We start from the raw sequence: 22,805 nt of genomic DNA on the forward strand, positions 1-22,805 counted from the left end.
TTTTTTATAATAAAATTCAATGATTTGCAAGCGTTGTTTGTTTGGTTAAATTATAGACCAAACTGAAGATGTTTGATAGTGAAACAAAACACGAAACGTGCGTCAGCTGCTTAAACCAACTATTTAAAAAGATAATAGCTAAAAAATCACCCGTTATATGTACACGGTGGCGCAAAATTAATCATCCGATTTTTATTATTATTATTAATTTTTTTAATTGGTTTACTACTTTTTTTTTTTTTCCCCCCCCCCTTGGGGGAACCTGTTATCCCTATAGGGCGCGTCCCCAGGTGGTGGATAGGGGAACGCCTCCAGATATGGAAGGTAGGAGAGTAGGTCTCCCGCGAACCACACAGGTCGAAGACGTAAACTTCGTTAAAAAACTCCCTCAACCCAAGGTGTAACGCGACCCGTGCCTACTGGGTGGGTTTGGCAGCCGGGGGATAAAACTAGGCTGTCTTTTAACGGAGCCCTCCTGACACCAGGCCGCCTCAGGTTGTAACGGTGGCCTTACCTTGGTATGGGGCGCTGCCACGGCGGACTGTTTATTTCCCCTAAATCCTCATTGGTCACCGCACATGGCGACATGTGCAGCCTTCTGGAAGGGCAGGTGACCGTACGAAACAGAATGAACGAACAACAAAAACAAAAAAATTCGGATAAGGCTATAAAGAAGACGGACAAACGGACAGACACAGACCCAAAACGAACGGATAAACGGACGCACCCATTGACACAACAGATGGACAAATGGACAACTCGGACCGACACCAACGAACTGAGGAAGTTGGGAACTTCCTCAGAGGACGAACTCTTGGCCTCCAGCCAAGAGACGGTTGATGGCAAAGCTGTGGGCCACAGCACGCCATCAACATCTAATCAACCATCCACATCCGCTGATGCCAAGGGGCAAAAGCGCCAAAACGTTAAAAAAGGCCCGTCCAGGTATAAGCTTTACCAGAGGTCTCTGACTATTCTCGGAAGAATAAATAAAAATGAGGCTGAAGGTAAAACTCATCCAAAGGACGCGGCCGATAAGGCAAGGTGCCAAAAGGTGGTCGATGAGTACAGGGCGTTCCAGGCCACCCAGAAGGCAGAAGCCGTAAAACGCAATCGTTCGCAGGACGAAAGCGACAAACCAACGAAGAAGCACAAAGTGTCGGTTCACTCTGCTTCAATATCAAAACCAACCAAACGCTCATTTAATGAGGTGGCACGGGATCACCTGCAAATAGCGTTGGTTGATGAAATAACAAACCGCGGTAAACCTGCATCGGATAAGTGGTCCGAAATCGAGGCACGGCTGTCCCGCATTGTCGTCGATCATGTCATGGCAAACCCGGAGGGTCATGTGCCAGGATTCGATTCAATGGAGGTGGTCCGCGGATACAGGGTGATCAAGTGCGATGATCAACTCTCCCTTAACTTCCTGCAAACAGTTGTGGGCAAGATCCAGAGCGACTGGGAAGGTTTGAGGCTCAAACTAATCCCGGCCAGCGAAATCCCTCGACGGCCGAGGGCTCGCATCTGGATCCCGAACATGGAATTCGAAGCTAAGCAACTTATTCCATACTTGCAGGCACACAACCGCACTGTTCCGATGAATGACTGGAGCATCATCAAAGCGGAGGCTCCGCAAAAGAACAGTGTGTCCTTCCTTCTCCAAATATCGGAGGAGAGTATCGAGCCACTGGGAAAAGTGGACAATAAACTTCGGTTCGGCGTCAGGAAAACGCAACTGAAGATATTCCGATCTGCAAATCCGGAGGATGAACAGGACGAGGTTGACGGCGCCAACGAGTTGCTCACAGGCATGCAACTTGACGACGCCGCGTCTACCAAAAACGATGGCGCTAATGAGCAGCACCCGGGAGTGCAGCTCAGCGACGCCGTCAAATTGTAAAGCGACCAGCAGCATGGGTCTCAAGGTTGTCCAAATAAACCTGCAGCACTCGCGGACTGCAACGGACAACCTAACCGTTCTCCTGGCGGAGAAGGATGTCGACAACGCTTTAATCCAGGAGCCCTGGGTGCGGAGCACCGAGGTGAAGGGGTTCACTGGGAACAACCACAACCTTTTCTACAAACGGACTGAAGGTAACCCCAGATCGTGTATTGTAGTTAAGAAACATTTGAACATATTTTTAATCCCATCATATTGTTCACAGAATGTGACGGCTGTGGAGGTAGAAGCCGCTGACGGTGTCGGCATCATATCGGCACATGATCGGCCAGCACCACCCGAGGAGGCTCGTCGGCTGGTGTGTGAAGCCAGAAACAAGAACCTGCTGCTCGGATGCGATGCCAACGCGAGGCATGCGTTATGGGGAAGTTCCGAGACAAACGACCGAGGTGAGTCTTTATATAATTTTATTATTAATACTAACTTATCGGTATGTAACAGGGGTAACACTCCCACTTTCACCTTTCCTAGTACGGAGTACTTCAGAGGATGGGAGGAAGTGATTGATGTTACTCTACTGTCTGAAAATAGCTTAGTAAGGGTAGATAACTGGAGGGTATCCAATAAAAGGTCCTTTTCTGATCATAGTTGGATCCTCTACGATTTGGATCTTAAGGTAGATCCAACTGGAAGAGGTTCAAAAATGTAGTAAACAAGAGGATAGGAGGGACTCCTATCCCTCAAATCACTCTCACGGAAAGCCTCGAGAGTAGGGTCATAACACTGGAAAAGGCATTTAGTAGGGCCTACAAAACGTCCTGCCCCATAAAATTTAGCAAAAAAACTCACCCTCCTTGATGGAGCAGTGAGCTCTTAAAACTAAGGGAAAAATCTAGATCAACGTTTAACCTCAGCTACTCGACGGGAAATTGGGAATTGTACAGAGAAAGTCGGAGACAGTACAAGAAGGCAATCAGGGCCGCCAAAAAAGAGAGCTGGAGGGAATTTTGTTCGTCAATCGAATCCACTAGGGATTCTGCTAGGCTTAGCCGGGTTCTTTCCAAAGCCCACTCTATGGCTTCTTGGGTCAAGAAACCTGATGGAACTTGGACTGCTACAGCAGAAGAATCGCTAGAGCTTCTGCTAAACACGCATTTTCCGGGATGCAGCGCTTACGAAAGTGAGAAGGGAAACATTAGGCGGAGCCAATATAATCCACAACATCTTGCAAATGAAATCATTACCAAAGAAAAAGTTGCATGGGCAATCAAATCTTTCTCACCCTTTAAATCTCCGGGGCCAGATGGGATCATTCCAAAGATGTTACAGGAAACCTTGGACTGTATCCTACCATGGCTAGAGGAAATTTTTAAAGCGTGTTTAAACTTAGGCCATATTCCAGACAGCTGGAAACTAGTCAAGGTCGTCTTCATACCAAAAGTAGGTAGAAGAGGACATGAATCAGCGAAAGACTTCAGGCCAATCAGTCTCTCATCTTTCCTGTTAAAAACTTTTGAAAGGCTTTTGGATACGCACCTCAGAAGCTCTTTGGAGAGCTCTGGTATATCAACTGCACAACACGCATACCTTAAAGGCAAATCTACGGAGACGGCGCTTCACGAGGTTATCGGAACAATAGAGGGATCTCTAGAGAGCAAACATTATACCATGGCGGCATTCTTGGATATCGAAGGCGCCTTTAACAATGTTAGCACAGATGCCATCCAACGGGCGTTGATAGACCTGGAGGTGGACAGTTGCATTAGTAACTGGGTCATCTCCATGCTAGAAACGAGGATCATCAAAGCTAATATGGGTAATATCAACATAATCAAGAAGGTCCACGGGGGCACTCCACAAGGGGGAGTGTTATCTCCACTTCTTTGGCTATGTGTGATCAGCAAAATCTTAACGAAACTTGACGGAGGTGGGGTAAAAGTGGTGGCGTACGCTGATGATGTGGTGTTAATGGTGTCAGGACTGTGCCCAAATACGATCAGTGGGATCATCCAAAGGGCGTTAGGCGAGCTTAACTCTTGGGCCACAGGATGTGGGCTAAGCTTAAACCCGCGTAAAACAGAACTTATGCTTTTTACCACCAGATACAAGGTACCAACTTTCACCCTACCAAATATCAACGGACAAACTCTGTCACTATCAACCAGTGCAAAGTACTTAGGAGTAATTCTGGACTCCAAACTTAGCTGGAAGTTAAACGTCGAAGAACGGGTAAGGAAAGCAGAAATTGCTTTATATGCCTGCAAACGTATGCTTGGAAGAAGATGGGGTCTTCAACCGAGGCATACATTATGGCTGTATAAGGCGGTTATACGACCCATTCTATCGTATGGTTCGGTAGTTTGGTGGAAAGCTCTAGGGAAAGAGTACAATACCAAATTACTCGGCAGAATACAAAGATCAGCATGTGCAATAACGGTCGGTGCAATCAGATCATGTCCAAGAGAGGCTCTCAATGCTCTGACACACGTTATTCCAATAGACCTACATATAAAGAAGACGGCAACCATGAGTGCATTTAGGTTAAATGAAGCGGGTCGCTGGAAAGAAAAAACTTATGGTCACGCTAGTCTATTATTGCGACAAACTCAGTTAACCTCGGTGAGGACTGACTACATCGTCCCGATGGTAACGTTCAATAGGAATTTTGCCACACTCTTTCCATCTAAAAAAGAATGGAATAAGGGATTCTCTCTAAACAACTTCGATACCACAGTCTATACAGATGGCAGTAAAATGGATTGTGGTGTTGGAGCTGGTATATATTCTCATAGACTTGGAATTGAAAAATCTTTGCGTCTCCCTAATACCAGCATCGTCTTCCAAGCGGAAGTACTAGCAATTGGGGAAGCCTGTAGGTTACTAATAGCAGATTTTTCTTTTAAGGGCAATATCGCTATTCTTTCGGATAGCCAAGCCGCAATCCAGGCGCTGGACGCGACTATAACAACCTCTAAAGTGGTGGAGCAAAGTAGGAATAGCCTCACCAACTTGAGTGAAAACCATAGAGTAACCTTGATTTGGGTCCCGGGACACCGGAACATAGAAGGTAACGAAAAAGGTGATGAACTGGCAAGAGGGGGATCTGCCATGAATAGCGCTCTTGCAGTACCAGTATTCACTCCACTAGGTGCGGTCAAGAATGCAATTTCCCTAAAATACCTTCGAATTGCAGATTGTAGATGGAGAGACCAGACGAAATGCAAAATCAGCAGAACGTTATGGCCCACCTACAACCTCAAGCAATCGTTGACATTAATAAACATGAAACGACGGGACACCTGCAGACTTACGGCAGTCACAACTGGCTTCTGGTCTATCGGAGAACAAGCCGCCAAAATGGGTATCCCTCACAATACATACTGTCATAGTTGTAAACAACCGGAGGAAAAAGAAACAATCTTCCATTTCCTCTGTGAATGCCCTGCCCTATGGAAGGACAGAATGTTAACTCTGGGCAAACCGCTGTTTGAGAGTCTCGAGCAACTGTCTGGCGTAGACGTCAACAACCTAATAAGGTTCCTAAACCGCACAGACTGGATATAGTCCTGCTGCAAATAACTGTTAAACAATTTGGTAACGAGGATGTGGCAACAAAATAGTGCGGAAGCGCTAGTTGGATTCTGGATGAATCACCACTCTAACCAACCAACCAACTACTTTTTTATATATGTATATACAAGGTGGCGCAAAATTAATCATCCGATTTTTTTTATTTTTTTATTTTTTTTTGAAAAATTCTCTACTACTTTTTTATATATACACAAGGTGGCGCAAAATTAATCATCCAATTTAGTTTTTGAATAAATTTTTTACTTAATAGAAACAAAAAATGATTTTGAATGATGGAATTCTTTATTTTACCTTTACGTGCTTCATCGCTCATCTGTTCGTAACTGCAGTTGTCTAGGTATGTTCGACTAAGGTCTGTCATTTCTTCAGCAATCCCCACATATTATATAAATGTAGAATATCCTATGCCGCTACAAAAACAACAATGAGTATGTCCTTTTTGTCTGAGACTTGATTTCAGGCACAAATGTTGTAGTCTTCTGTAATTCTTATTCATCTTTCAATAGAAGAACTTTATACAGGGTCCGAACTCGAAGTGTAACCCATTAAAAAGGCCATAATTTTAGTTTGAAAAATTGCTTTTATTCAATTCAAAGGAAAAATGTGTGAAAATAATACAAAATTAAGAATCAATTCACTTTTGCTCGAAATGATCATCTTTTGCCTTGGCTATCGCCTTGAGACGGTCCAGAAACGAATCGGAACCTGCCCGAATGTGGCTTGCAGGTATTTTAGCCCATTCACGGACAACGGCTTTTTTCAGCGCCTCGAGACTGGTGAATCTTTTACTTCGGACCTTGCCCTCCAATATAACCCAAAGAGAATAATCCGTCGAATTCGCGGCTGGTGATTTTGAGAACCATTGTGTGAACGTTATGAAGTTCGAAATGTTATGTTTTAGCTATTTTTGGTTCACTCGAGCTTTGTGAGACGGTGTCGAGTTCTGTTGGAACGCCCATGGTCTGCCACCGAAATTTGTGTATGTCTACGGCTTCAAAGCTCAAGAATACACTCTCTCCAATGCAACTCCCACATTTTCCATACCACTTCTCGCACTATTAACCCTCTATTAGCCAGTAAAATTTATGAAATAATTGATTACCAAGACTATCAAATTATTTATAAATAAACTTCCTAAAAACTTATCGTTTCATGCGCCCACACAGCTATGCTATACATACATATGGCCGTTTGCAACACTTGCGGTTGCAGCCTGTGCTCCATTTTCAGTTCATGTCATAAAATTGTAATCCACACTGGCCTACGCTTGCATGCGGTGCATGTTGCATCATTAGCCACACCAAAGTTATTAACTTGACCTACACTTGCTGCACAAAACTGCATTGCACAAAAATCAGAGCACAGCAATCTCTGCTGCTCTATTAGTTTCCCCGTCACTACTCACGCCCACCCGCCCGTAGGGGGACATTGGTAAACCAACACATTTCGCACATTCCGCACTGTTAAGCAAAACCGAAAAATCCAATATTTTACATGAAGACAGACGACCGCATGCCACCGTGTTTTTTCGTTATATGCACATACATATGTATGTGTGTGCGTGTGAGTATGATATTGGTAAGTAAAATTGTAAAATCTGTGGAAAAGTCCAAGGTATAGTAGGTGTATTTTTGCACACTTCAATGGATATAAATTCATGCCTGTTGGTTATTTTACTATGGGCTCTATGGGCTGTTTAGAAGCGTACATATGTGTCTATGTGTGGGCACATGGCCAGCCAGAGGGCGAAATCCGAACTTTTACATGTGTGTGTGTTCCCATATATTCCTATAGTATATCCGGCTCATTATCTACAAAATGTACTGTGCAGCAGGAGAGCCAACAGCAGAGCTGCAGGTGTGCATGTCCTGTGCACTAAACACCCATACGAGTATAGGAGAGATGCATACTTAGACACACATAGTGCTTACACTACGTTGAACAACTACAGCACAGGGACTTATTGACAAGGTTTGATCATTTATCATTTTCTTATTTAATTTTAGTATTTTAATGCAGTTCATTTTACTACAAAATCATATAAAAATGCACTGAAGAAATTACGTGGTGCAATTTTGAACTAAATATTTGTATGTCTTCGAGGAAAGTAGACTTACAACAATTTCAAAGTAATTATATTTGTAACTTCATTTTCATTAACTAATTTTTGTGAAAATGGACTTGCACCACTTTCAAGGAAAACGACTCATATAACGAATTTGGTTTGATATGGAGTAAAAAAAAGTGTCAACAACTAACGCAATTTTTGAGCGACTTGAAACTTGCACTTTATTATATCAAAACTTAATGAGCTACAACTCTGCATACCCGCAATTGGTTTTTAAATTGTAATAAAAAAATATGTAAATGTTGATGAAATTTTTTTTTGATATTTTTAAATTTGCAAAAGTTAAAAATAGGATTTGTATGATTTTTGTAAAAGAAAGAACTATATTTTCATAAAATGATATTAAAATTAAATACATAATTATTTAACTTTAATACATAATAATTTAACGCAGTCTATATATAAGTATTATATCTGCAACAATGCACATTAAATTTGTTCATCTTTCCTACCTATCAAATACAGACTCCCAAAATAGCTGTACAAACGTACTAATGTTCGAAATATGTGTCGAAAATGCTAAGAATACACGTATCGTCTATCAGTGAGGTGTTGTTAATGTATTGATAGAGTAATCCTGCGCTTGCAATAGTATGTGTAACATATTTTAATGCGAATGACCAACGTCAGGAGTCTAACGGCGCAGCTGACGTCACCGTCATGCGCTCCAGTTCACTGCATTTCATTGAATTCAACAAAACTACACGCCTACATATGTGACACTAAGGTGAAGCATATATGTAGGTATGTATATATTGTTATGCCTTGCCCTTTATGGCCACCTACTCGACCAAATTACGACACAAATATGAAAAGTACAAGATTTATGTTTGGCAATAAATAGAATTTGACAATTGGTTTACTCATGTTTCTCCGCTCTTTTGCTCGCCCACTCTCATTGTATATGTACTTATGTATGTATGTAAGTATGTGACTAGTTTCGCAAATGACCAAAATGTACACAAAAGTAGCTGTGGAATTATGGCAGCGCCGTGCACTGCGGTTATAGGTCACATATGTATGTATATGTGCATATACGAGTATGTATGAGTAGCCAGCGGCTGCTATGACTATGACTTTTACTGTCGTTTGCGGTTAGACGCCTTACCTGTTAGCCAACAGCGTTGACGCTGAGCGCCGTGGAAATAATTTATTCCCCACACTCTCGTATTTTGCGCTCCGTTGAAATTATTTCTTTCCCCTACTCTAATATTGCGCTATTTTACAACTCTAACTAATATAGAAGGGGAATGGTGGGTGCACTAAAATATTTATATGGCGTTGCATTGTACTTGAGGTTAGCTGTTTTACACATAAGGATGTGGATATTTTCATACAACAAAATACATTGGAATTTTTAACAAAAAAATTAAAAATAATCATACAAGAAAACATATTTGCGCCATTATTTCTACTATTGTTATTGTGGCCTAAGCTGGGCTGCTGTAAATCATTTTGCCGCGTTGCTACTTTCTTATGACTTTTCTTTATTTTACGACTTTTGACTGTTTCTGTCGATTTTGTTCGTTCGCTATTTCTTTGCTCGTACTAAATTTTATATTTAATGTGTTTTGAGGTTAGTGGACATTCCGTATTTTTGTGGTTGGAGGACTGAGATTTTTTTTTACTGTATATTTTAGTCATAAAGTTATATGCAGATTGGTTCTTTGAAGAAAATTTTTTGTATTTGTACAATTAATTAAATATTCTACAAAAACAATACGACTTGCAGCACTGGCAAAGGGGGCCTACAGCTGTTGAAGAAAATTGTTTATAGTCGCATAATTTGACTATTTTAAAATAATTAGTAAAACAAAGCAGGTCTCATAATGGGATCCATTTTGATCAAAAATTTCTACTAAAAATTAAAGAACACACATTACTTTGAAGTTACAGCATCAAAAAAAGCTTTCGGGTTGAGAGATGAATTTTTATTCTACCCTACTTCTTTTCTCAGCAATATTTGGTTCATATTCTCACTTTTGAATAAATGGTACACTCGTGCTAGCTTCAGACGAGCCTTCCTAAAATTAGTTTTAAGGTACTCAAACTATTTGAACTGGATGGTTGCCTTTTTGTGTTGCCTTTAATAAAAGGTTTTCCAATAACAGGTGTTACAGGTGAATGGGCGTTATCGAGAGATGATTAATGATGATTAGATGGTATTGATCTGGAAAACGTTTATTTTCAACAAGTCGGCGATACGTGCCACACAAGCAACGAAACCATTGATCTTTTACGGGAAAAGTTTCCGGACCGTGTTATCTCTCGAAGAGGTGATCACAGTTGGCCACCGAGATCTTGTGCTTTAACACCTTGTGACCTTTTTCTTTGGGGCCACGTGAAAGAGAAGGTCTACGCCAACAGCCCAAGGTCGATTCAAGACCTCAAAGATGGAATTCGTAAGGCTATCGAGCACATTAAGGGAGCCATTTTGCAATTCGTTTATGGAAACTTTCATGAAAAGGAGATTGTCCTGTAAGCGCGGTCGGGGAGGTCATTTGCCTGATGTTATTTCCCACTAATAATGGGAAGCCTTCCTCTTTATAATGAAATAAACATCCGATCATTTATATTAAAAAATAGCATTTTTCTTTGAATATCAAAAGAACACCTCTTATTAAAAAACCCTTTATTTTCCAAGTGAAATCAGGGGGAAAAAAAGAACTTTTAGCAATTTCAATGGCCATCTGGTATTTCCTCATACTGCGTCTAGAGGCGGGGGCAACAATCTCCCATGCAAAGCTACATATTTATTATTTTCCGTGTGGTAGTTTTCCTTTTTTATCCTCAACTAGATTTCTCTAGACACTATGCAGCTTCGTTCATTTTGATTTCCTTGTTTATCTTGTCCTCCGCTGCGAGCAAACCTTTTTCTAGTAGAGCCACCTCTCAAGCCTTCGTGATATTACTTTTTCGAATGGTCCACCAAATACTTTCCATCTACCATGGCAACATATCTCCTGTGCTTTCGTAGGGGCGTTCGGGGTTTCACAAGACTTCAACTTAGGCCCCTGTAATTCGTTATTTTTATAAATGCCATGTGACCTTCTTTTACTAACTTAGCTCGCTCTCGAACGGATGTCCGGAAGCTACCCAGAGGATGATTGGGTGAAACTCGGGAGTTATGAGCGGCATGGACCGTAAGGAGAAGAATTGTACTGGCCACTCCCAAGGGAATGACGATCAGGGACTTTCCACACTTGCGTGGACTACACTACACATGGAACCAGCCTCCATCCCCTGCATTGAAAAGATGCGTGCAACTACTCAAACTAATGTGAAATGAATATGACCTTAAGAGAACAACCAGTCTGTTAGCGCTACTCAGGTTCAACGTTGCGAGGCCTATCACCTCTCTACTGAGTATTGACGATCACCCCAGGAGGATATGTATCACTCGCAGTGATATTCCAAAAGCTGCAAGATTAAAGAGAAGAAAGGGACATTCAACCTGCTTTCGTTCTGCTTTTTGCTGCGTAATAGTCCCACTCAAGGGCTACGACTCCAGTGCTAACTCAGGTTAGTGTCGTTCGAAACTTTCCCGTAAACGCAACCAAACAAAAATGAGTGAGAAGGTCGCGAAGCGTTTCGAGCCGGTATTTGATGCACGCATTCGAAAGGGCCGAAATTATCTTACTGCGAAAGTAATTAAAAAATCAAAAAAGTTTGTTGTGATGTGGAATCAGCGCTATAAAGTGTACAAAAATGACTTTTCCTTCCGAGCGCGGCTTAAAGCGTGTAACGACAAAAAGCAGAATAAAGTGATCCACCAAATTTTTAAGGGGGACCCTTCTTTACGACTACGCCAAGCACCCAAAATTCTTGCTACAAAGGGAATAGATATGAGTATCAACACCATCGAACGACGACTGAAGGAGGCGAACATATCCTATTGTCCCACATCATCAAAACCACTGCTCTCAGAAAAACACATTGAGAAGCAACAAAGCACGAAAATGGCGCCACAGTAATGTACTGGCCTTTCCAGTTCCCAGACGCCAATCCCATTGAAAATGTGTGGGAAATTATGAAAACACATCTTGCCGGAAAGCCAATCTATGATTTAAAGCAACTCGTGCGTCAAGTTCGCAAAATCTGGTCCTCTTTGTCGAAGATCTTCGCAGAAAAGCTGATTCAAAGCTTGCCGAGAAGATACCAGGCTATACTCGACAACGATGGAGACTACATGGCTTATTGAGTAGTTGCGACTCGTAGTTTTGTAGATACTTTCATATAAACTAAATTTAAATTATATATCTTTTATACTTCATGAGGAATCGCGGTTCGTTTTTTCTGACACAGACTGTACGTCGAGCTAAGTGAGCAGTAAGTCACTTCAAAAATATTAAATTTCATCAATCGCGCGAAATAAGCCAAAGCGAAAGTCGTGGCTTAAAAAAATCAACTGGCGTCGAAACGCGTCTTTATTGATTAAATGGTATTTTTCAATTACAAATTTTGATATGCTTACAGCTAGTATTTATAATATTTTCTTATTATACCTATTGCTAATAGTTGATTCACCTACAATACAATATTTGGTGAATCAACGAAATACGAGTATTGCTTATTCTAAATTTCATAAATCATTTGCATAAGTGTCGTTGCACTCATTTCTTTACAAGCTAATTGTGTCGCTTGCGAAATGCGTTAGTGCAATGGCACTTATTTGGTTGGGTATCGAGTTACGATGACCAGTCCACTTCAATTGTATTTTCTTTTGGAGTAGAATGGTTGAGTGACGTAACTCGCGCGCCAATCAAACATTTGGTATATAAGGATCTTTGATTTTCTATATCGAATCGCGTATTTGAAAACGAGTTTCCGCTTACATGAGGGTTGCCGATTTTTAAGCCACTTCTACTTATCGAAACAGATTGTAACGGGTTTTGTTCTGTACTTAAATAAGTCGATTTTGATAATGGATATAAGAAAAATTTAGAATTGAGTTTTTAAATTTTTTAAATTTAAATTTAAGAAAAATTCTCTTCTTCAAAACCACAACATTTTTTTTATCAATATGCCTATTTTCTCTATCCTAATTTAAAATGAAAACAACAAATCTAAATTCGAAGCATTACTCAAAGAAACAATTTGCACAACATTTCGCACAATAAATTTAGGTAAATAAAATGAAAAACAAAAAGTAGTAACAATAAATTTTCTTTAGTTTACTAGCATTGGCAGCACGTGTGAACTGTTGCAAGTGCAAAAATGCTAATTTTGCAAAATACTCCGAGTGCATACACACGAGGTGTGTTCAAAAAGTATATTCGAATTTCGATTTTTTGGTGACAATATGTTGGTACTCATGTCTCTCACTCATGCCGACGAATTCGGCCATTTTGTTCACAGCTGTTTTGCTTTCACGTGTTTTGGCTCGTCTTCGATTTTTACCTATTCAAAAAGATGTATCAAAGAACCTGTATCAAATTTTGTGTGAAAAACGAAATTAACTGCGCGGACGCATTCCGAATGTTGACTGTGTCATTCGGGGAAGCTACTTTAGACATAAGCAACGTTTATCGGTGGTACAAAATGTTCTCAGAAGGTCGAGAAGATGTGAACGACGAAAAGCGTGCCGGACGCCCAACAACAGACAAAAAAATTGATGAAGTGAAGAAAATGGTATTAGAGAAGTTGCTGAGGACCTACACATATCGATGGGCTCGTGCCATTCGATTTTTTCAATGATTTGGGCATGAGACGAGTCGCCGCAAAATTCGTACCAAAATTGCTCAATTTCGACCAAAAGCAGCATCGCATGAACATTGCTAATGAGATGTTGGAGTCTGTCCGCGACGACCGACGACCCAAATTTGCTCCAGACTGTCATAACTGGTGATGAGTCGTGGGTTTATAGTTATGACGTGGATACCAAAGCTCAATCATCTCAATGGAAGCTGCCGCACGAACCAAGACCGAAAAAAGCGCGCCAAGTTCGGTCGAATGTAAAAGTTTTGCTTACCATTTTCTTCCATTGCAGGGGTGTTGTGCACCATGAGTTTTTGCCACAGGGTAAAACGGTCAATGAGGAATATTACCTGCAAGTTATGCGCAACTTGCGTGAAGCAATCCGCCAGAAACGTCCGGTTTTGTGGAATAACAAAATTGGCTCTTGCAACACGATAACGCCCCTGCTCACACATCATTGCTTGTGCGGGACTTTTTGGCCAAAACTACACGCTAATGATGCCACAACCACCGTATTCCCCAGCTCTGGCCCCCTGTGACTTTTTCTTGTTCGCGAAACTGAAGAGGCCCTTGAAAGGACGACGCTACGCTACGATTGATGAGATAAAGACGGCATCGAAGGAGGAGCTGAACAAGACAAAAAAAAATATTTTTTGAAGTGCTTCGAAGATTGGAAAAAACGTTGGCACAAGTGCATAATATCTCATGAGGATTACTTTGAAGGGGACAAAATAGATATTTATGAATAAATAAATAATTTTTGAAAAAACACAAAATTCGTGATACTTTTTGAACCCACCTCGTATGTACTAGTCTATGAAAATGAACTTTAGCAATTTACAGTTGAAAAACCAACCTAGAAAAGCCATCTGTAGCTTAAAGTATTCAGTGCCAATATTTGCCTACTTCTAGGCATAAATTTCACAAATTCCATTGTTTTCATTTTGTAGAAATACAGTTGTGTATGTGTGTGTATGTATATGTGTGTGCGCAAGTGTGTTTATATTTAGTTGTATTTTTAACATATTTGTGTTGTTTAAATTGAAATTCCATTTCATTTTATTTGTGCGTTTCAACTAAAATGCTGAAGAGAATAATGCAATACAATAAATTTTGGCAATTTCTTAGAAATTTCCATTTTAGAAAGAAAAAAGAAAGTGTTTGATGGATGCAAGACGATGTAGATGTTTTTCATTTCAGTGTGAATAAAATAGAAAGGAAATATGTAAATTATAGTTTTAATAAAAATTCAATACCATTTGGCAATTGTAGAATTGAATAGAGAGGCGTATGTCTTAAAATTGTCTAAACATTGTCCGAAAAATCAAAAATAAATATTTGTGCAAGTAATTGCTAGAAGTGCAGAGAGCTAAAAGCGGTTGTGGCATGAATTGGACAACAACTAAACAGCAACAAAAATTTAAGTAAACTACAATTAAATTTGGCGAAAAAGCTTTCTCGAAGATAAAGCCAACAAAAGCAATAATGAAAATTTTTGAGCAAAATTAAGAAAGAGGAATATTAAGAGATTTCACAAAGGATTGCAGCAGCAAAAATAAAATTTTTGTAAAATAATTTTTTATGTAAATTCTATAATGATTTATAAAAACTATTTTTTTCATTCGTACGCTTCATTCGTATATTTCAATGTTCTCTGGGAACTTGTTCATTTAATATAATAACCTTAACTTTAACTTTGTTTTTCTCATATCAAATAGACCATCAATATTTGCTATGAGAAAAACAATAGAAATATAAATAGCTACTTTTAGAAAGTCTTGTCTACTTTGGAACACACCCTGTAGTTCTTTTTTAAAGTTTGATTCAGAATTACAAGTACTGAAAAAAGAGAAAAGTATGTAGTAGTTACACCTGATCTCTAACATATAAATGTACATATATGAATGCTTGTACATAACTGTATCGAGCAGTTCACTTTAAATAGTTATATTTACATTCTATGAATAATTATGAATTATGTTTTGAACTCCAACGAAAATTGTATATGCACAAACATTCATAGATGCGTTCATAAGTAAAAACTAAATTTCATTGCAGTGGCGTAGCCTTGATTTTTCTGGAATTGAACGAAGACACCTCTGTTGTTCGGTATTGTTCCATTGTGCGGCGGCTTTATGCGTTATTTGGTCACTTTGTGTGTTGATCGAACGTGCCGCCGATGATGTGAAACGTGGAGTGATTGGTGAGGAATTAGTTTTATTTTTTTAATTAGTAGTATTTGTATTTACTTTGTTTTTGTTATTTCAAGATATTATTATTTTTTTATAGATTGGCCTTTCTGGACGAAATTGGAAGTTGTAACGGTAGGCCTCAGGCGTTGTATTCATATATATTCAATGCAAAGCTTACCTACATTCATGTCATCGTTGGAAGGCCAGGAAAAGGTTCATACTATTGTAAATTATCAAGACAAATTGACAAATTTTATTTTATTAATTTTATTTTAAATCTGATTCAGAATTCTCCTCATTCAAAATGCTCCAGAAAAAGTGCATCCTTTATCGCCCCCATCGCCTGCGGCCACACGCACTCGACATGAAGGGTCTAGCGAATCACACCCATGCAGCACAAATGCACATCCGACGGGAGTTGATGGACCAAATGTCGAAATAGTCCCTAATGGCTACAACTATGCCTCCACCGTTGGCACTGATAGTATTTCTGGCAGTTTGGACATAGAGGGAGCGACGGCTCTTCATCAGCATCCCCTTCATCAGCATCCGTCTTCAACAAAGAGATGACCTTGATTCGGACGTTCTGCCCGCAGCTCATGATCACTATTTGACGCCGCGACAACAAGTGGGGCAAGTGGCTGTAGCGGCGAATATTGAATGCGCTCAGCTGCAAAGTAATTACGAACGCGATTCGGCGTTGGATGATGTTGCCTCGCAAATCTCGTCTTTCCGCCCATGTCCACAGGGTTCGGGTAGCATGACGCCTTTCCATGATTCAATTCACAATGTACTCGAACATTCGGAAAAATCAAGTCGTGGCTCGGTAAATGATGTTTGTGGTGGTTCGAGGCAAGATCTTAGCACCGGCGGAATTTCCACAGATACGGGTCGTGAGCATGCGCTTCAACTGAGTAGTTTTAGTGGTGAGTGAATAGTAAGATATTAAATACTGTAAGTGGAATAATATTCAAACCGAAAAATCGATAACTTTTTCCTTTGCTTTTTGGCCGTGGTAAGTTTTTGGCAGCATTCCCTTGCTGCCTAAGAAAGCCTTTTAATTAATTTAGCAATAAAACTATTTATTCTATAAACAAATTTTAAAGGTTTATTTGCAAAAATATATTGTAATCATATTTATATCGGGGTTTTCAATAGGGTTGAAACAATTTCGTGTTCAACTCAAACACAAAATAAATTTAAATAGATATTGGGCTCTAATTTATTCCATGTGCAGTACATATTTGAATTTGAAGTATGGTATTCGATTTAACTCATATTCAGCCTCCGTCGTAGAAAAGTTACGAATGCGACCCGCAGCAACTACGAAAGATTTGCTATCACGCAATCCTTGAACTTAAAAAAAGTGCCAGACTCAAATGCCAAAATTTTATGCTTCGACAACAGCTGGCACAAAGTAAACCAACAAGTTTTAGATTAAAAAGTTATTTCTTCAGCGTTATTTTGCAATTACTTCTATCTTTCAAATGAATCGAGTTCTATTGAAAGTTCTTTAATACAATTTTTTAATGAAGAAAGGCGGCAAAATTTAAGAATACTTCAAATTCTGAATTTTCTTGTAATAGTTCCAGCAACCGAGCGTGTTAGTGACGCGTTGTTACAATGTTTGACCTTAAACGAAAAATCGCATACAAACAAATGTCTTTAAAATTTAATAAATAAAAATAAAAAGTAATTTTTATTAATTTTTAATTCTGACATTGTACTAATTTACCGAATTTTTATAAATTGGTAAAATAAAAATTGTTATTATTTCCGAATTTTATTTTGAAACTTTGCACCAACAAAGCAAAAACCCAACAAATTCTTTATCAAAAAAATGTAAGAAATTTCGTTGCGCTAAAGGAAAAAAAATGTTTTACATCTGGAGAATCCGTTAACCGATCATAACAAGTGATATATCAAACTAAAGTTATTTAAATTTGTTATCTTAAAATGCTCAATTAAATTAAATGTTTTCAAGAAATTTATATAATTGGCTCGAATATCCTTTTTTGGCTAGTTGATCGAGCGCGTCCTAAAAATTATGGGGTGTCTCTCGATGTTGTTTCTCAAATGGAGGGACCTTCAGTTTTATGCCGCTTCCTATCGCGCCAACTGGATAAACATTCCAGCACTTAGTTGCTCGACTCGAACAGACTGAAAACGCACAAACGTTACAGGGTGTGTCCGTTACCGAACAGGTCGTTCGTCCGAGAATATAGCGGATGCAGAAAGCTGCTGATGTTGCTGAACACGAAGGCACATCAACCAGACTACGAGCCACAGTTAATGCCAAAAGTGCATTAATTAATGCCTGCTGACCGTCCCGCGCGTGTCTTCAATCTCAATAGCGAAGAGGACGATTTTGTATTGAAAATCATTGAACGGAGGGGCGCATTTCCACTTAAGGGGGGAGCCTGCTTTAGAGGCTTCAAAAAATCGATTTTTTTCGTGGATTTTTTTGGGAAGGAAAGAAATATTCGATTGAAACGAAACTTTCAGGTTTTATTGTTACATATTTCAAGGGTCTTCTCAAATTGTTTTATTAAAATATGTGGCATTTTATGCCTGGTACAAGCATTTTGCCGAGGCGCCTCGAGTGAGCATGTGTCGTGCGGCGGGAAAGATGCAGGTCACAATTTTCATCAGAAACCAAAAACCCCAAAAAAAATGTATTTTAGTATAGTATAGCTTCTAGTTAATCCAAAAAGTGAGAAATTCAACAATTTTTCGCTAATTAAAAAAAAAATTCACTTTTTTGGAAAAACAAATTCACTTTAGAATGTTTAAAAAATGGGTCAATCATAACTTTTTTAAGGTTCTTTAGGTCCTACTAGAAGAGAATTTAATTCCGAATATAATCAATGCTATCTCGTTTCGATAGGACGTTTTTCCCTATCTTTCCCGCCAATTAGGAAAAATCGTAAAATTAAAAACCGAGAAATCGCACTTCGAGCGATCCGGTTATTAAATGAACAAGTTCCCAGAGAACGTTACAAAGGCGGTGAAGCAAATGAACGAATACGCAACATCCCAAGTCCAATGACCAGCGGTGTATCTGAGAAGTTTTCCATAAAGTATGAAGTACATCAGCGATCGGCGCTCAACTCCCTTATTTTCAACTTGGGTCCCTTTTTGGTTCAACTGTAAGAAGCGCTACGTTGGACGCTACTGTACGCCGATGATGTCGCGCTGGTATCTAAGGATGCATGGGCGCTTTACAAAACGAATTGTCAGCGTGGGTTGAAGACTTGACATTAAATGGCTTGCGCATAAGCAGAAAGAAAACAGAGCACATCACCTTCTTTAATTTTTTCTGATAAAACATTTAAATTTATTGAGATAAAAATGTGTACACATATTGTATTATCTTTTAACTGTATTTTAAGACTTAGTATCAGGTCAGTCCATAAGTTCGTGCGTTTTTCAAAGGTGGTTTTAAAATTAAAAAAAAAAGATGTTTAAAGCATTTATTAATCAATAATATATGTTCCCTCATTATTTACAATGTCTTCCTAATGTTTAGGCAAATTTTTAATTCCCTGCTCAAAAAATTGTTTGTCCTTGGAGCCAAAATACGCTTCGATATCCCTTTTTATAGCGGGATCCCTACAAAATGCTGTATATACAAATTCTTTTCGTACGAAATACTGTAAATTAACTTAACAAAATTCTGCAGTGACAAAATTCTGTATTTACAGAATTCTGTATTTACAAAATTCTGTAAAAACAAAATTCTGTACTGTCTTAAAAAAATGCTGTATTGACAAAATTGTGTATTGACGAAATTCTGTACTGACGAAATTCTGTATTAACAAAATTCTGTATTGAAAAAATTTTGTGTTGAAAAAAAAAGCAAAAATACGGTGGATTGCGTAGCCGGAGTTGGACTGATGAGGGTTATTTTTTTGAAGCGCGGCCGAAAGCCGCCCACGCGAAAAGGAGTTCTACGCAAAAATACGGGGGATTACGGAGCCGGAGTTGGACTGATGAGGGTTATTTTTTTGAAGCGCGGCCGAAGGCCGCCCACGCGCAAATCAGTTCTACGCAAAAATACGGTGGATTCTATCGAAACTGAAGAAAAAAAAGTGCGCACTTTTTTTATAAAATTTGTTGAATTTCTTATCATTTACTTACAGCATTTCGTCAATGCAGAATTTAGTCAATACAAAATTTCATCAATACAGAATTTCGTCAATACAGCATTTCGGCAATACAGAATATTTTTTACAGATTTTTGAAATACAGAATTCCGTATAAAGAATTCTATAATACAGAATTCTGAAATACAGAATTTTGTATACAGCATTTTGTAAACAGAATATTGTATCATACAGCATTACGTACCCAACCCTTTTATAGCTTCTTTTGAGGAGTAGTTCTTGTTACTCATATGGGATTGAAGTCCACGGAAAAGGTGATAATCACAAGGTGCAATATCCGGAGAGTATGGTGGATGCGGCATTAGCTCCCATCCGAGCTCGGTCAGCTTGCCTAATGTTTGCCTTTCAGTATGAGGTCTTGCGTTCTCGTGGTGAAACAAAACTTTGCGTCTATTCACTGAAGACGGTCGATTTTTTTTAAGTGCCTCGTCCGGTTTGATAGCTGATGGATCGTCTGGTTTGATTCCAGAAGTTCATAATAAACAATACCGGCCATATCCCCGTTCTGGTGTTTCATCTTTATCTAACCATTAGCGTTTGTGAACAGGATTATTGTTAAGGACCCATTTTTTCATCACCAGCAATGCAAATACAAATCTGTGAATATATATTCATATGCGCATATACATACATATTTATGTATGCTCCCTCAAGTAGAGAGAGCCAGATGTCGAACGTTGCCGAACGCAGGGGCCGATTGTGCTCTTTGTCGTTCGTTCCGCGCACTCGCTTACAGTTCAAGCAAGGTAACGACGCATGAGCAAGATAACGACGCATTAGCAAGATAACGACGCATTTTTTGGTACGTGCAGCCGGCTACATCGAATTATAAGACGTTATCACGTCAAAAATACAAAATATGCCTTTTATACGCGTTCGAAGATTCCATTTTATTTTTTAACAACACGTGCTTCTATCCGCAATTAAAATCACTTGTTGAGTGCACAATATATCAAAGAAAATATTAATAGTTCCGTTATATTCCGCGAATACTTTTTTGTATGCAAAAATCGTACAAAAGTGAATTTATGGGTAAAATACGCTCGGACTAATTGACTGATCTGATATTAGTAAAAATATTTATTTGGGAAGGAGCTACAGCTGGTCTCCGGGAGCTGCTCGCAAAAACGACGTTTTGCGGTGACCCTACATCTCTGAACTGGATCCTCTGAAATTAAAAAAACAGACGAATTTCGTTAAAGTAATGTTAAGTCTAGTAGTTAATCGCAGGAATAAGCAAAATAAATTTTTTTGACATAATGACGATTTTTGACCAAAATTTCGGCCTTAAATTGCTTATAAAAAAAATATTTATCCGTGAGAAAAAATATTCGATTAATTACTAAATATATTTAAGAAGCTCGTGTTAAAATTTGAAACTAATCGGTTAAGCCATTTTCGAGTAATGTTGGTCACACCATTTTGAGAAAAACGCGTTTGAAAAGCACTTTGAAGCACTTTTTCAAATTTTGACCTTTTTCAAATTTGCGCGTAACTTCGAAAATATTCACCGGAATGATATTAATTTTTCTGTGTGTAATCATAAATATAAAGGGGTTTCCAATAACAGGTGTTATTATGCGCTATCGATGATTAACGATTTTTTATGGACGGAATTGGATAGTATTGATCTGGACAACGTTTATTTTCAACAAGATGGCTCTATGTGCCACACAAACAACGAAACCATTGATCTTTTACGGGAAAAGTTTCCAGACCGTGTTATTTCTCGAAGAGGTGATCACAATTGGCCACCGAGATCTTGTGATTTAACACCTTGTGACTTTTTTCTTTGGGGCCACGTGAAAGAGAAGGTCTACGCCAACAGCCCAGGGTCGAGGCTATCGAGGACATTGGGCAGCCACTTTACAATTCGGTTATGGAAAATTTCATGAAAAGAATATTGTTCTGTAAGTGCGGTCGGGGTGGTCATTTGCCTGATGTTATTTTCCACTATTAATGGCAAGCCCTCCTCTTTATAATGAAATAATTATCTGATCATATATATAGCATTTTTCTTTGGATATCAAAATAACACCTCTTCTGGAAAACCCTTTATGTACATTAAGAAAAAAAAATCGATTTTTTGAAAATTTTACCTGTATTTAAGGGCATATCCCTTAATGATAGTGACCACATACCAAAATTTCATATCCGTACCGAAGAGGTACCTGCCTTCAAAAACTGCTACATTTTATCAACTGCGCTGGCGTTTGGTATACCAGGATTTTGGTGTCTAGGACTTTGACTTTCTATATCGAATACCCTTCTCAAAAACAGTTTCCCACTCGCAGTCACATCTTCTTCTAAATACACTTTCAGATCCCATGGAGCTCTTAAGCTGCATACAAGACAATGGTCCCTTTCATATGGGAATGCATATTTGTACTTGTTCAGTGGCATCACTCAAATGTCATTCATATACTCATCCTAACTATCCACAAACAACTAAAGTCTTTTGTGTCAACTTGTTTACTTATTCACTGCAGTAAATTTCCTGCAATAACAAAATTCCAATGAAATTTACGACAAAATGACCGCTGGACGCCTGAAACTATACCACCACAAACTAATAAAATGCTGTAAGGCAAGCAACAATGTATGCAGCTGCTTATGTGCTTCAGTGCGGTGCACCTCTCAAGTGTTGCCTTGCTAATCTACAACCGAGAGTCCATGCACATGACCACACTCAGCCGTCCACATGTAGTGGCTCCTTACACTCAATATATTACATACGCAGCTGCATAATAGCCAAGCCTTTGACTCGAGCCTCATATTGGGTTGCATATCCGTACTAAGTTAGCAGTCTCAAGACTCAGCTAGCCGTCGTCTCCGTTTCCTTGGCTGGCAATGGATCTTCCTGTGATACGAGTACGAGTAGTTGCTGCTCACAGTGGCTCTTCTAGCTGGTGGCATAGTGCGGCACTTATTGAAGCAACGGCTTGCTGCTCCTTTTATTACCACAGTTGCTACTTGCCTCATTTGCAAAGTATGCTCGGAAACGGAAGGTATACATGCATGCATGCATTTGAGTCAGTGTGTGTTTTTGTTTCGGTATTTACCTATTATGGGATTTTCTTTCGTAGTTTGCATAGCAAATTGACCAATTCTGTACGACAATACTCTTA

At 39.2% G+C, this 22,805-nt stretch overlaps 1 pseudogene; it reads left to right on the forward strand.

Moving 5' to 3' along the window:
* The first annotated feature begins 628 nt into the window (after window positions 1-628).
* On the forward strand, window positions 629-16,445 carry LOC128867269 (uncharacterized; annotated as a pseudogene).
* The last annotated feature ends 6,360 nt before the right edge of the window (window positions 16,446-22,805 follow it).

Source organism: Anastrepha ludens, chromosome 6, assembly GCF_028408465.1.
Source record: "Anastrepha ludens isolate Willacy chromosome 6, idAnaLude1.1, whole genome shotgun sequence".
In the NCBI taxonomy this organism is placed as follows: domain Eukaryota; kingdom Metazoa; phylum Arthropoda; class Insecta; order Diptera; family Tephritidae; genus Anastrepha; species Anastrepha ludens.